This window comes from Spinacia oleracea, chromosome 3 (assembly GCF_020520425.1).
Source record: "Spinacia oleracea cultivar Varoflay chromosome 3, BTI_SOV_V1, whole genome shotgun sequence".
Classification (NCBI taxonomy): Eukaryota; Viridiplantae; Streptophyta; class Magnoliopsida; order Caryophyllales; family Amaranthaceae; genus Spinacia; species Spinacia oleracea.
Genome location: NC_079489.1, coordinates 44,443,402 through 44,454,948, shown reverse-complemented (window position 1 = coordinate 44,454,948; position 11,547 = coordinate 44,443,402).

Here is an 11,547-nt window from a genome sequence, read left to right as displayed (position 1 = left end):
TCACACATATTTGAGTGAATATAGGTTTATTTACTCAATGTGATATAAGTTTGAATCTGTTTGGCTAGTTCAAAGATTCAGAAGTATAAATCCCACTTGGTAAGAAATCATAAAGATCTAGGTTAGATCATGTTGATGATTACTTAAGACCAAATATCATCATCAATGATTGTGTGTTGTAATTTCACAATCTAGGTCCATAAGATATGGCATATCTACGTTGGAATGATCGAAGTCAATTAGTACTTGATTCGATCAATGATGAATCATAAAGACTTTTCCTATAATTTCTAAAACAAAATGCTCAACTACCACCAAACTAAACCAAATTCGTCAAAGCTATTGAAAAGTAATTTTAGAATAACTTTTCATAAAAGATATCTAGAGAGTTGCAAAACTCAGTGGGAGCTTAGTGTTTGTCATTCGACAAACTAAGGCCCAAGTATAGATATATGTTTCATTGTGATTTATTCAAATGAGACACAAGGGTATTGTTTCTACCACGAATTTTTGAGAACATAATGTTTGTTTGCTCGAAATAATGTCCTTTTGGAGATTCGTTTCCAAAATGACAAGTGGGAGAAAATAGACCTTGAAAGTCTTCGAGGCGAACAACAAACATAAATGGACATTCCGGAGGCTTTTCGAAGTGCTTCAGAAAATCCGAACTTATTCTTTAAGGACTTTAGAAGTGGCTTTTAAAGAATAGACATCTCTTAGAAGACTTTACAAGTGCTTCAAGGAGAACAGAATATTCAAAGGACTTTCAAGTGGCTATTGATATTCTATTGTTTGATGTTCTATACCCTAGTAGGCATAGAGTTCAAGTCACTGGAACTATGCGATTCTTCCATTAGATAGTGAAGATACCTACAACTTGCAGTCAAACTATTATCATGTAGATTAATGAGTTTGTGACCTGTAAGAAAGCTATGACGAAACCCAGATTCCCTAAAATGGTTAGAGGCCATATATAGACTCAAATGTTTTAGATGGTTAAAGGCCATAAAACATAACCAATGTTTTGATGACAAAATTGAAATTTTGTTGATTTGCAAGAATAGTTTCACACCTATTGGTTGCAAGTTTGTTTTAAGGATAAAAACCATCAAACATGAAATTGTGTTCACACACAAAGATAGATTAGTTGCTAAAGGTTACAAGCAAATTCACGGCGTGGATTGTGTTGAAACCTCATGCATAATCGTAATGCCCAAGTCTATAAATCAAGCAATGATTGCATATTGGTACATATGGCAATTGGATGACAAAACTTATTCCTCAATCAAATGTTGGAATAACTATGTACATGGTATGTCATAGGATTTGTGGATCCAAATAAATGCTTGAAAAGGAAAGCTAGCTTATAAAATCTAAGTACAGATTTAAGCAAGCAATTGGGAATTGGAACTGTATTTTAAGTGAAGCTAATAAGCATTTTAGTTTCATAAAATATACATGATTCTTATAGATGTATAAGAAGTTTAGTGGGAGTACATAAAAACTTATTTGGTCCTATGTGTATCACACACATATCTCTCTATTGTGAAATAACATTCAAATGCTAATGACTTAGATTTGAAATTATTCATCAATAATGGACCATGGCGAAACTTAGTACATATTGGGTATTAAGATCTATTTACAAAGATCTTATAATATTGTTTTAGATTAAGTAATGGCATTTACTAAATCAAACACGAAAGTCTCCATTGGAGATATTCGACCCATGTGAATAAATCTAAGTAAAGGATGTTTGAACTATGTATAAGCATTTACCAAGTTAAACATCAAAGAGTCTAAATGAGATTCTTAACCTATATTATATGTCAAAGAATTTAGCTGAATTTAGTATCTACTGAAACTAGATAAGCTAAAGTTACATGAATAGAATTCAATTGGGAAATATTCTGCAAAAGAATTTATCATGTATGATATAATATGAGGATCGCCAAAAACGTATCGTATGACTTTAGGCATGACAAACATATACCAATCTCTATTGATCTAAGTGAAGATCAACTAGATTGAGATCAAGAAAAACTTATGGTACTTAAAAAGGTACATAGGAATAGTTCTTGATTCAAGGAAATAAAGATATGCTAAATATTGATGCTACACGCATAAACACTGGCAAAGGATCAAGTAAAGACCCTTTGGAGTTAACCATTGACAAGGACGAGCTAAAGAGCATCGTGTTTCGAAATGGCAACATGGATTGGAGACCATGAGTTGTTGCGTGGGAAATTAAAATATTAATTTCTATGTTCTAAGATACAGCTGGAAAGTATTCCACATATCTGTGAACTGCTTGGATAAGTAAATCCAAACAAAGCATCACTAGCAACCTAAACAGTTGAAGTAAAAGTAATTATTGCCTAAGAAGCAATAAAATAGAGTTGTTTATATGAGTTCTTCATTGAACTTTGGAAGATCACATGTCTGTTGACTTAATGGTTCTTCATTGCAAAATGCGTAGGACCACTAATGTAGCAAGAAAGACTAGATCACAAAATAAACATACTCAAAAGTTCTTATCATCATATCTCGAAGAACATTCGATGAAAAGGATGTTAAGATTGGCAAAGCGTGATAACTAAACCTATGCAACAAGTGAGAAGCAACACTCACGTTGTAGCACTAGAAATCAAGCATAGCTTTGAATTCCATGAAATGTTTTAAAGATGGGTTCGAGGCCCATGGTTGTAAAACATTGGGGTTGAACATTTATCATATATGAAATGAATTTTCATATTCCATTTAATCTTGGTTTAGTATTAAATGATGAGTCCCTTCAATTTGACGATATATTCAAGATAGACTGTCAGGACCAGTCCTGTGACTAAGAAATGTCTATCAAGTGAACTTGAATGTCAAAGGTTGAAAATGGTCCCTGGTCGGAGTTTTCTTTAAAATTGGACGCATAGAAAACGTTAGACGATTAGAATGCAAGATGACTAGTAGTTCTGTTTCTTGAACTATGTGGACATGGCAATGTCATAATCATTTGCATAGATACTTACTTTGGGAAGACTAGTATCGGACAAGACCTATGAAACTTTACTGTAAGAGATGAAAATCTGTCATAAGTAAATTTCATTAAAATTATTAGACACTAAATCCTCAATACCTGAGTGATTTGAGATTACTTGTTTGAGAACTGGTTGCTTTGACGTTGACCAACCGTCGCACCGTAAAAGGAGGCTATAAAGGCAACGCTCAGGTAATCACCTATCAAACAAAGTCTAATCTCAAGATCGCAAGATTGGGATTGTCCTCCCATAAATCGGGATGAGATGCTTAAAAGTTGTACAAGGCCACTCGGAGAGCTAGAAACTGTGAAATGCATGGCCGTGCTCGGATGAATCATAGGCTATGATTATCTGTTTATTTGATCAGTTGAACTCTGAAACCGAGGAACACCTCTGGACATAATAAGGATGACAACTCCTACCTTATGTTCAAGAGCAAGCATCGAGCGACAAAGGAATTAGGAAATGCACACTTGTCCCTAAGGACAAGTGGGAGACTGAAGGAAATAATGCCCTTGGTCCAAGTATGCATTCAATGTTAAGTCTAATAAATGCGGTTCAGTATTAATTAACAAGTTAATAATTCAGTGAGATCAAGTGAGCTGAATGCCTGGCTAGAGGCCGCTTCAGTTCAAGTGGAATTAATGATATTAATCCACAACTTACTCTTGACTGAACCCGTAGGGTCACATAAATAGTACGTAAACGGATCAAGTATTTAATGGCATTAAATACTCCATCTATGGATATTCAGAATCGACGGATCTTGGTTCCAGTGGGAGCTGAGATCGTCAAAGGCAAGCAAATGAATACTCCGGAAACGATGATATTGCCGGAAACGGAAATATGGATCGTATCGGAAATATAAATATTATCCAAGTCGTAGATGTTGCCGGAAACGGAAACATGGTACGTATCGGAAAATATTATCGGAAATAGAAATATTGCCGGAATCGGAAATATTGCCGGAAACGGAAATATTGTCTGAATCGGAAATATTATCGGAATCGGAAAATAATTCCGGAAACGGAAATATTAAATATTTGTTCGAAACGGAAATTAATTCCGGAATCGGAAATGTTAAATATTGTTCGTATCGGAAATGAATTCCGAAATCGGAAAATTAATCGGAAGCGCGTCGTACGAATTAGCATCGGACGAGCTTGCTAGACGAAAGCCCAGCACGAAGCCAGGCCCACGTCCAGCAAGGGAAACGCGCGCCACAAGACGCCAGCCCAAGGCTGCGCCAGGCCCACCGCAAGGCAGGCCCAGCGCGCGCCCAAGGCTGCGGCAGTCGTGGGCTGCGTTGCTCGGGCTGTGCGCGCGCGCGCATGGCGCCCCTCGTGGGCTGCTGTGCGTGCGTGTGTGTTTGTGTTCACATACGAAACCTAAAACGTACAGGATTCTTTTAATGATTAAATTCCTAATCCTAAAAGATAAAATTAATTAAATAAGAGTTTCACTAGGATTCTAATTTAATTAATTCGTATCCTAGTAGGATTCCAATTCTCTTTCCATACCCCTATAAATATGTGGCCTGGGTTCACAATTTATAACGAGTTTTTCAAGTATTCAAAGTGAGTTTTTGAGAGAAAAATTCAGTCACATACCTTGCCTAAAAGTGCCGAAATTATTAGTACCTTAAGGGCGATTCTAGTTGGTCAATCTTAAGGCGGATCCGGACGTGCTGTGGACTATCTATGGAGGGACGACACTTGGAGTCCTAAAGACTTGTTCTTGTTCGGTTCGGGCGCAGCTAGGGAAGGCACGCAACAAAGAGTATGCTTCTAAACTATGCTATATGATTATGTGTAAATAATATGTATTCCTGGCTTAATGGTTGTTTCCGCATGATTTATGAATTGTCATATGTATCATAACCTAACATGCATGCCCCCTTGGCTTGCACTTGCGGGTTGGCCTCTTGGGCGAAATTTTGTCTGTTGAAGACACTACCTCGACCGGGGCATGTGTTGGATCTACGATAGAAGCGGTACCAAGCCAGGCGCAAATAAACTACCCATAGAAACCTATCATAAACTACGTGGCATATTTAATTTTCAAATCCATGTTTGTAATGTAGTTATGTGTAGCGAACTATGTGACTATGTTATGATTGTGCGCACGAATAATGCTAGACAAATAATGCTAGAAAACCAACGACGACCTTAAAAACTGCCCAAACATTCATAAACCAATTGTCCAAAGAGTTATACCAAAATACGTGTTCCGCAAGCCCGAACGATCGCCACAAAAATAAGCGACGCTCGGGATGGCCTGTAACGAATTCCACAAACGCTGCACAACGCGTAAAGGACGTTATAAGGCAAGCACGCAAAATTAAAGTCGTAAAAACAAAAGTATACGCAAACAGAAAACGAGAACCAGTCAGGGACGCATTTTCAACGCTCCTGGCTGGGCGCCGAAATTTCTCACGCCCACTGCTGGGCGCTGAAGTTGCTGCCTGGCCTTTTGGTCAGGCACAGCAGCCTCGGTGCCCGCGCAAAAAAAAACACGTAGTAAAAAAAAAAACTTTTCGTGAAAATTGCTGCAAGGGCGTATGAAAAGGCACTCGATTCTAAAAGCGACTTGTAAAAAATAAATAACTCTTTGTGTCGTTGTTAGGCCTCCTACGACGACGATGTTCGGCACCAAAGCCGAGCATGCTAATTAAACCTTGAATGTCACATGGGCGAAGTATTCAAAAAATAAATTTTCGAATAAAGTATTCAAAAAAAATAAATGTTCAAATAAATCCGAGTCTAGACTAGGCTATGCCAAAATACAATCCAAATCCTAAGTCTTAGTTGTCTTATCCATAGAATCGGTCCTAATGCTTGGTGTCGTTCTGCAAGTTAAAAGGTTAAACCATATTTGAGTCTCCCTTCCTAACATTTAAATCAATGAGCACCCATATGTAATTGTCATCCCTTGCTAGGAATCCACGACCTCAATACTCTCTCTCACCAATAAAAAGAATATATTATAGTATTTGCAAAATGGAAATGGTCACATTATGGAAATCATTCCCCCATAGTCGCACAACCCCCAAAGTGAACCTAAGGTGTCAACACCATTAGCAAAGAAAAAATTAATGGCCTCAAGGCTTATAATCACATTGGGTCGCGACTATCATAGTCCTCTCGAGTCACTCACTCCTTGAAATACTACTAAGTACGGACTAAAAGATTTTCCATGAATGCAACCTGACAAACCATGAAAATACCCAAATCGGCATGCCATAAGGCTACCATTGGGGTAAAGCAATACACACTAAGAGAGAAGCCGCACTAATGATTCTAGCCTTGCAAAAATAAAAATTCGATCTCCCCAATTAACTACCTTGCCAACATTAAACAAAATGGCGCATGACAAATGAACACCCAAGGGTTAAAATCTAAAGTGTCAACCAACGAAAGTTATGGTCCAATTAGCCTAAGTCTGAGAGTTGCTTGGTCAAGTATTATAGGCTTACACCACGTCATTATTTCGAGTCTAGGCCACCTCCTTGTATTCATACACGGGTTATAATCATAAAAGTTAATGAAAGTTCGAGTCTAAATCACAACTTCCAATTAAATCCCGAAAACTAGAATCTGAAAAGAAAGCAAAAAAAAATTATTTTCGATGTAATTCTTTCGTTAAATTTCAATAAGGTAAAACAACATTTTGAATCTACGCTATTTGCACATTTTAAGAAATGACTAAATACGCTTGCAAAGTAAGACAATTTAAAGGTCCACCCTAGGCCCACTAAAGCTAAAGGTCCACCCTTGGCCTACTAAAGTTAAAGGTCCACTATAGGCCTACAAAACGAGGCTCACTCAGTCTCGCCTCGTGACTCAAAGACCACAACCATCTACCTTTTAGCCCAAATGAAAAAGATTTTGAAGGATTTATGTTGGGGAGAAATCCCAAGCAAAAAAGAAAAAAGAGAAAGAGAAAAGGGATAGAGAAAAGAGCCATGAAATACTTAGCCCGTACCTCCCAAAATGCGAAATCTACCCAAGTAAACGAAGGAAAAGAATTGAGTCAACCAATCCAAATCATAAAATTCTACGATGTCTACCCTTTCCAATCCTTATGCTCTTAGACGCATTCGCTCTGGGGTCCCTGTTCAGCTCATCTAACCCATCCATGTTCTCATTGCCATAACCCAAGAAACCATTACCTCGACTCTTGTTCTTGAACTTGTTGTCAACCGCAAACCACGCACGGCCATTGACACGTGCGTCATACCCATTATTTCCAAAGCCCAAAACCTGTTCTTACACCACCATTAGCATAATGACCATATAACTTGTGTGGATACATACTGTTGATATACCCTTGAGCCGTCCCCATGCTGCTCATTGGCCTTGGTTGATGTAAACTCGCGACACTAGTTTGAGACTGCAAATTATGAATCCTAGCAGATGTAATCCTTATGCTTGACCAATACCTATACAAATTACCCTATCCCATTCAACCCATCTTTCAAACCGTCTTGAGTCACAAACAAAAAAAAGGAAACAAATGAAAAGTGCAAAAAAAATAATGAAATGTGAATAATAAAAAAGAAACTTTACAAAAGCGCCTCTAAAGTTAGTCTAAAAAGAAAAATAAAGAAGCATTTAGCGCACCAAAAAAAGATCCGCCCAGAAATAATTTTCAGCGCCCAAGGCTGGGCGCCGAAATCTTTAGCGCCCTTGCCTGGGCGCCAAATCTCTCTGCTTGCTAAAATTTGTCCCGAAGTGCTCGTCATTTTATCTGCACATGCACGGAAAAATAACGAACACTTGGAGGGGTACACCACGTATTCAGATATACGTACCACCAAAGAAATACATGTACTCAATCAAAAAAAATATAAAACAAATTTTTGGCTTACGGCAAAGCAGCAGGTTAAAATAATAACAAACTTCATTTATTCTACCGTTTCAAATAATATGTTTTCACCTCAGAACATACTTATCGAATTCGGCATTCTAAGAAACCATTTTATAGGCTAAGAACTACGCAAGACCTGATTCCAAATTAAATCTATTTAAGGCGGATACGTAGGCAATCCATGATTCAGTCCAACCAATTTGCAAAAATATTAAAGCCTATAGAAAAACAAGAATAAAAAATAGAAGTCCCTTATTGAAATTTAATTACTTGCAATCCAAGTCGAAAGAAAAATTTAAATCAAAGGAAGAATCCAAGTCATCAAGATGCCAAAATGAGCACACATCGAAAAATAATAAAGGGCACGTACCCTTGCCAGAAGGAGCACTCACACTCCTAGGCACTTAGCCAAGACTCAAAAAAATCGCTTTGCCTCAATTGAATGGGGGCTAGCGCAAGCGTCCATGACCTCTAAAGTACTCGACTTGACCCTCCCTAAAGTGAACTAACTCGCTTAAAGACTTTCTTTCACCACTAGACATAGTCGTTCGCTTAAAGACCTTCTTTCAACACTAGACACAGTCATGATCGCCAACAAGTAATAAGGGCAGTAAGCTTGCAATAAAGAGGATTGTTCTACGACATTGCCCCATCGTTCCTTCGAACTCAGGGCACCCGTTCATGGTAATTCAAATGCTTGCGAATCCCCTTTGAAAAAAAAACAGACATTGTCAATAGGACTTGGCACTTAACCAAGGCTCACCCTACTCAGACTTATGACACGGGCATCTAAAATCGAAATCTAAAAGTATCGTTAAAGGGAAGACATAATAGCAACTGGGGGCTAAAAAAAAATTGAAATGAAGGAGCTAGGGAAAGAACTAAGTATACCTTGACCTTTTGTGCAGATATACGCCAAGTAAATCTAAGTCAATTTGAAAACGGTTTATATTCCCGCAATTCTGGAAAAGATGGCCTTAAAAGCCTAAAGCATATGCCAAACGGGCACAAGTATATCTTGACGCCTGCACCCTGGCTTCCAGCAAATCCTTAGACAGCATTCCAAAAATCGTAACAGTATTCTGATTCACTCGTGTAATCCTGTACGAACCCTTCTATAAGTCAACCTACTTAGGACACCTCGGATTGTACACAGTAGGACTCGGATTTTAAATAATTTTCAAATAATTTTCAAAGACTTTTTCGAACATAATAAAGTGTCGTTGGTTTAAGCTAAGTATGCGTTTATCTCAATTTTGCAAGTGAGTCAAAAGATGATTATGGGTAAAGAAAGGCACCTAGCTTTTGGACAAGGCACACTTCAACATGTGACTACCTTGACCATGGCAATGTCGCACAATACGACATTTACAAGAGAAGCAGCAAAATCACTACTCGAACGTACCTCGCACTAAACGAGTCTGGTTCAAACTATTCATGATCCATGTCACCATGAATGCATAAAAACGTATGCAAAGCATTATAGCACCAAGCCAATCCCGTAGCTACAATTGGGGGCTTGATAAAAACACTCTAAAAATGCTCGAAATGACGATTTCATCGCAAATTCTCGACGCTAATGCTATACGTATGTCATAGGGGCACAATCCTAAGCTTTAATCGTGTAAAACGAACCTTAGAATGGCTACACCCCCTCCCAAATTCTAAGCACTACTTAGAATATATAAAATCATCCCACTAACAATGGTAACTGAAAATCGCGAGTCACCAAAACTCCGATTAAACTACCGCACCTAACGCTCGCCCTATAAGCGCCAGTTACACAGTCTACCTCGTTCCAAAGCAAAAGCGAAAGAAAAAAAATCATCAAAATATACCCAGAAATCAATTTCAACGCCTAGAGCTGGGCGCCGATATCTTTAACGCCCCAACCTGGGCGCTGAATCTTTCTGCTAGCCAAGTTTTGCCCAGATACAAAAATAAGAAAGAAACACCTATGAATCATCGCATCGAACGAAGTAATAAGCCGTGCAAACCCACGCAGAAGGTGCTACACTTGTTCAAGCACCTGAACGAGGCGTGGTAAAGTACTCCAATGCAAAAAATAATAATGATATCCCAACACCTGGAGGAATGTTCTGAGACACACCGTTAGGCCACACAAGCCTACGTCGCACCATAAAGTTTAACCATCCCACAATACAAGTCTAAAAAAGAGAGTAAGGCATATTGCACTAATGTAGGCACGACCAAGAGCATGTGTAAAAGAGGCAAAGACTACTTATCGCCCAAATTCAAAATGCAAGCCACACGACTTCTACATTAAGGATTAAAGGTAGCAAAATATTACCTACCACGAAAGGGATAGCTCGCACCTACACGAGTGGAACCCCAAGGCATATTTCTCGAAAGAACCTACAAAAATCGTACGCCAAAAGGAAGCATCCCAACATGCATACTTGGGGGCTCCAAGCTACGAAACAACCATAACAAAATAAAAAATGTCGAAGCAAATGTTTGAACAATCGAAAGGGCACGATGTTTAAGCCCACTTCATGAATGGGCCTGAACCCTAGCAAGCCTCTAAGCAAACTATTCAAAATCAGTCATTGCTCAAAAAAATGATTCAAGCAAACTGATTAATGGACCGCACACAACGGCCATTCTATGAACGCTCGTTCGCACATACATATCATCATTCTAAGTATCGAACATTCACGAACACGTTCAAAAAATATAAGGGCTATCAAAGTCTTACACCTCAAAGTATGTTCCTCGGGCCATATAGACTCGCCCGACTATTGCAATAACTGTACACCTTAAGAGCAACAGTTCCTTTAAATAATCGCCCCAAAGCGATAAACACCGTAGTCCACCAATCGACTACGGCTTCTCAAGAAAATCATCACGCTCTAAAAACAAAGAAAAAACAAAAGAAAAGAGAATACATAGAACTTCCAAGTGAAATGAACGAATGAACAAGAGGCCAACTCTGTCATCGAGAAACCTCGCCAGAAGTTATTTTCAGCGCCCAGCGCTGGGCGCCAAAATCTTTAACGCCCAGGCCTGGGCGCCGATAATGAACCCAGGCTTAAAAAAAAAGGGGCCCTAACTTCTATTGGGCCCTGCCATACTCATTCGACTTGAAAATTGCTGAAAGTCGCACCTCACGACTTTGTCAAGAGTAGCACACCACTACAAAGATCGCTCGCACTTACGAGCACGATCCCAAAACACGATCAAGGACATTTCAAAATGCGTATCCCCAAAGAACCTCTCTGACAAGAACTGACCATCAAGCACGAGTGCTTGGGGGCTCGAAAGAAAATATATATTATGCAAAGTTAAAAACAATATTCCCAGACTACGCTATACGAAGTCCCGTGTTTGGATGTCTCAAAAAATAAAAAATAAACCGGTTTACGACCTCAAGACAAAGGTCGTCGTTGATACCTATACATAGTCCCCTAATCAAGGACCCAGGTAGTGGCAAAATTGAGCCGTAAGGACTAACTCAAAACCATAAAGGATGATGACCACAAGACAATGGTCCGTCTAAGCATGTTGTCAACCCACATTCAGGTTGCAACTAAATCCGAGCATCCCTCGAAAGAATTCGCTCCTGCAAGAATAAATGAAAAGAAATTCTCAAAAAAAATCACAAGAAAAAAAGAAATAGGAACTT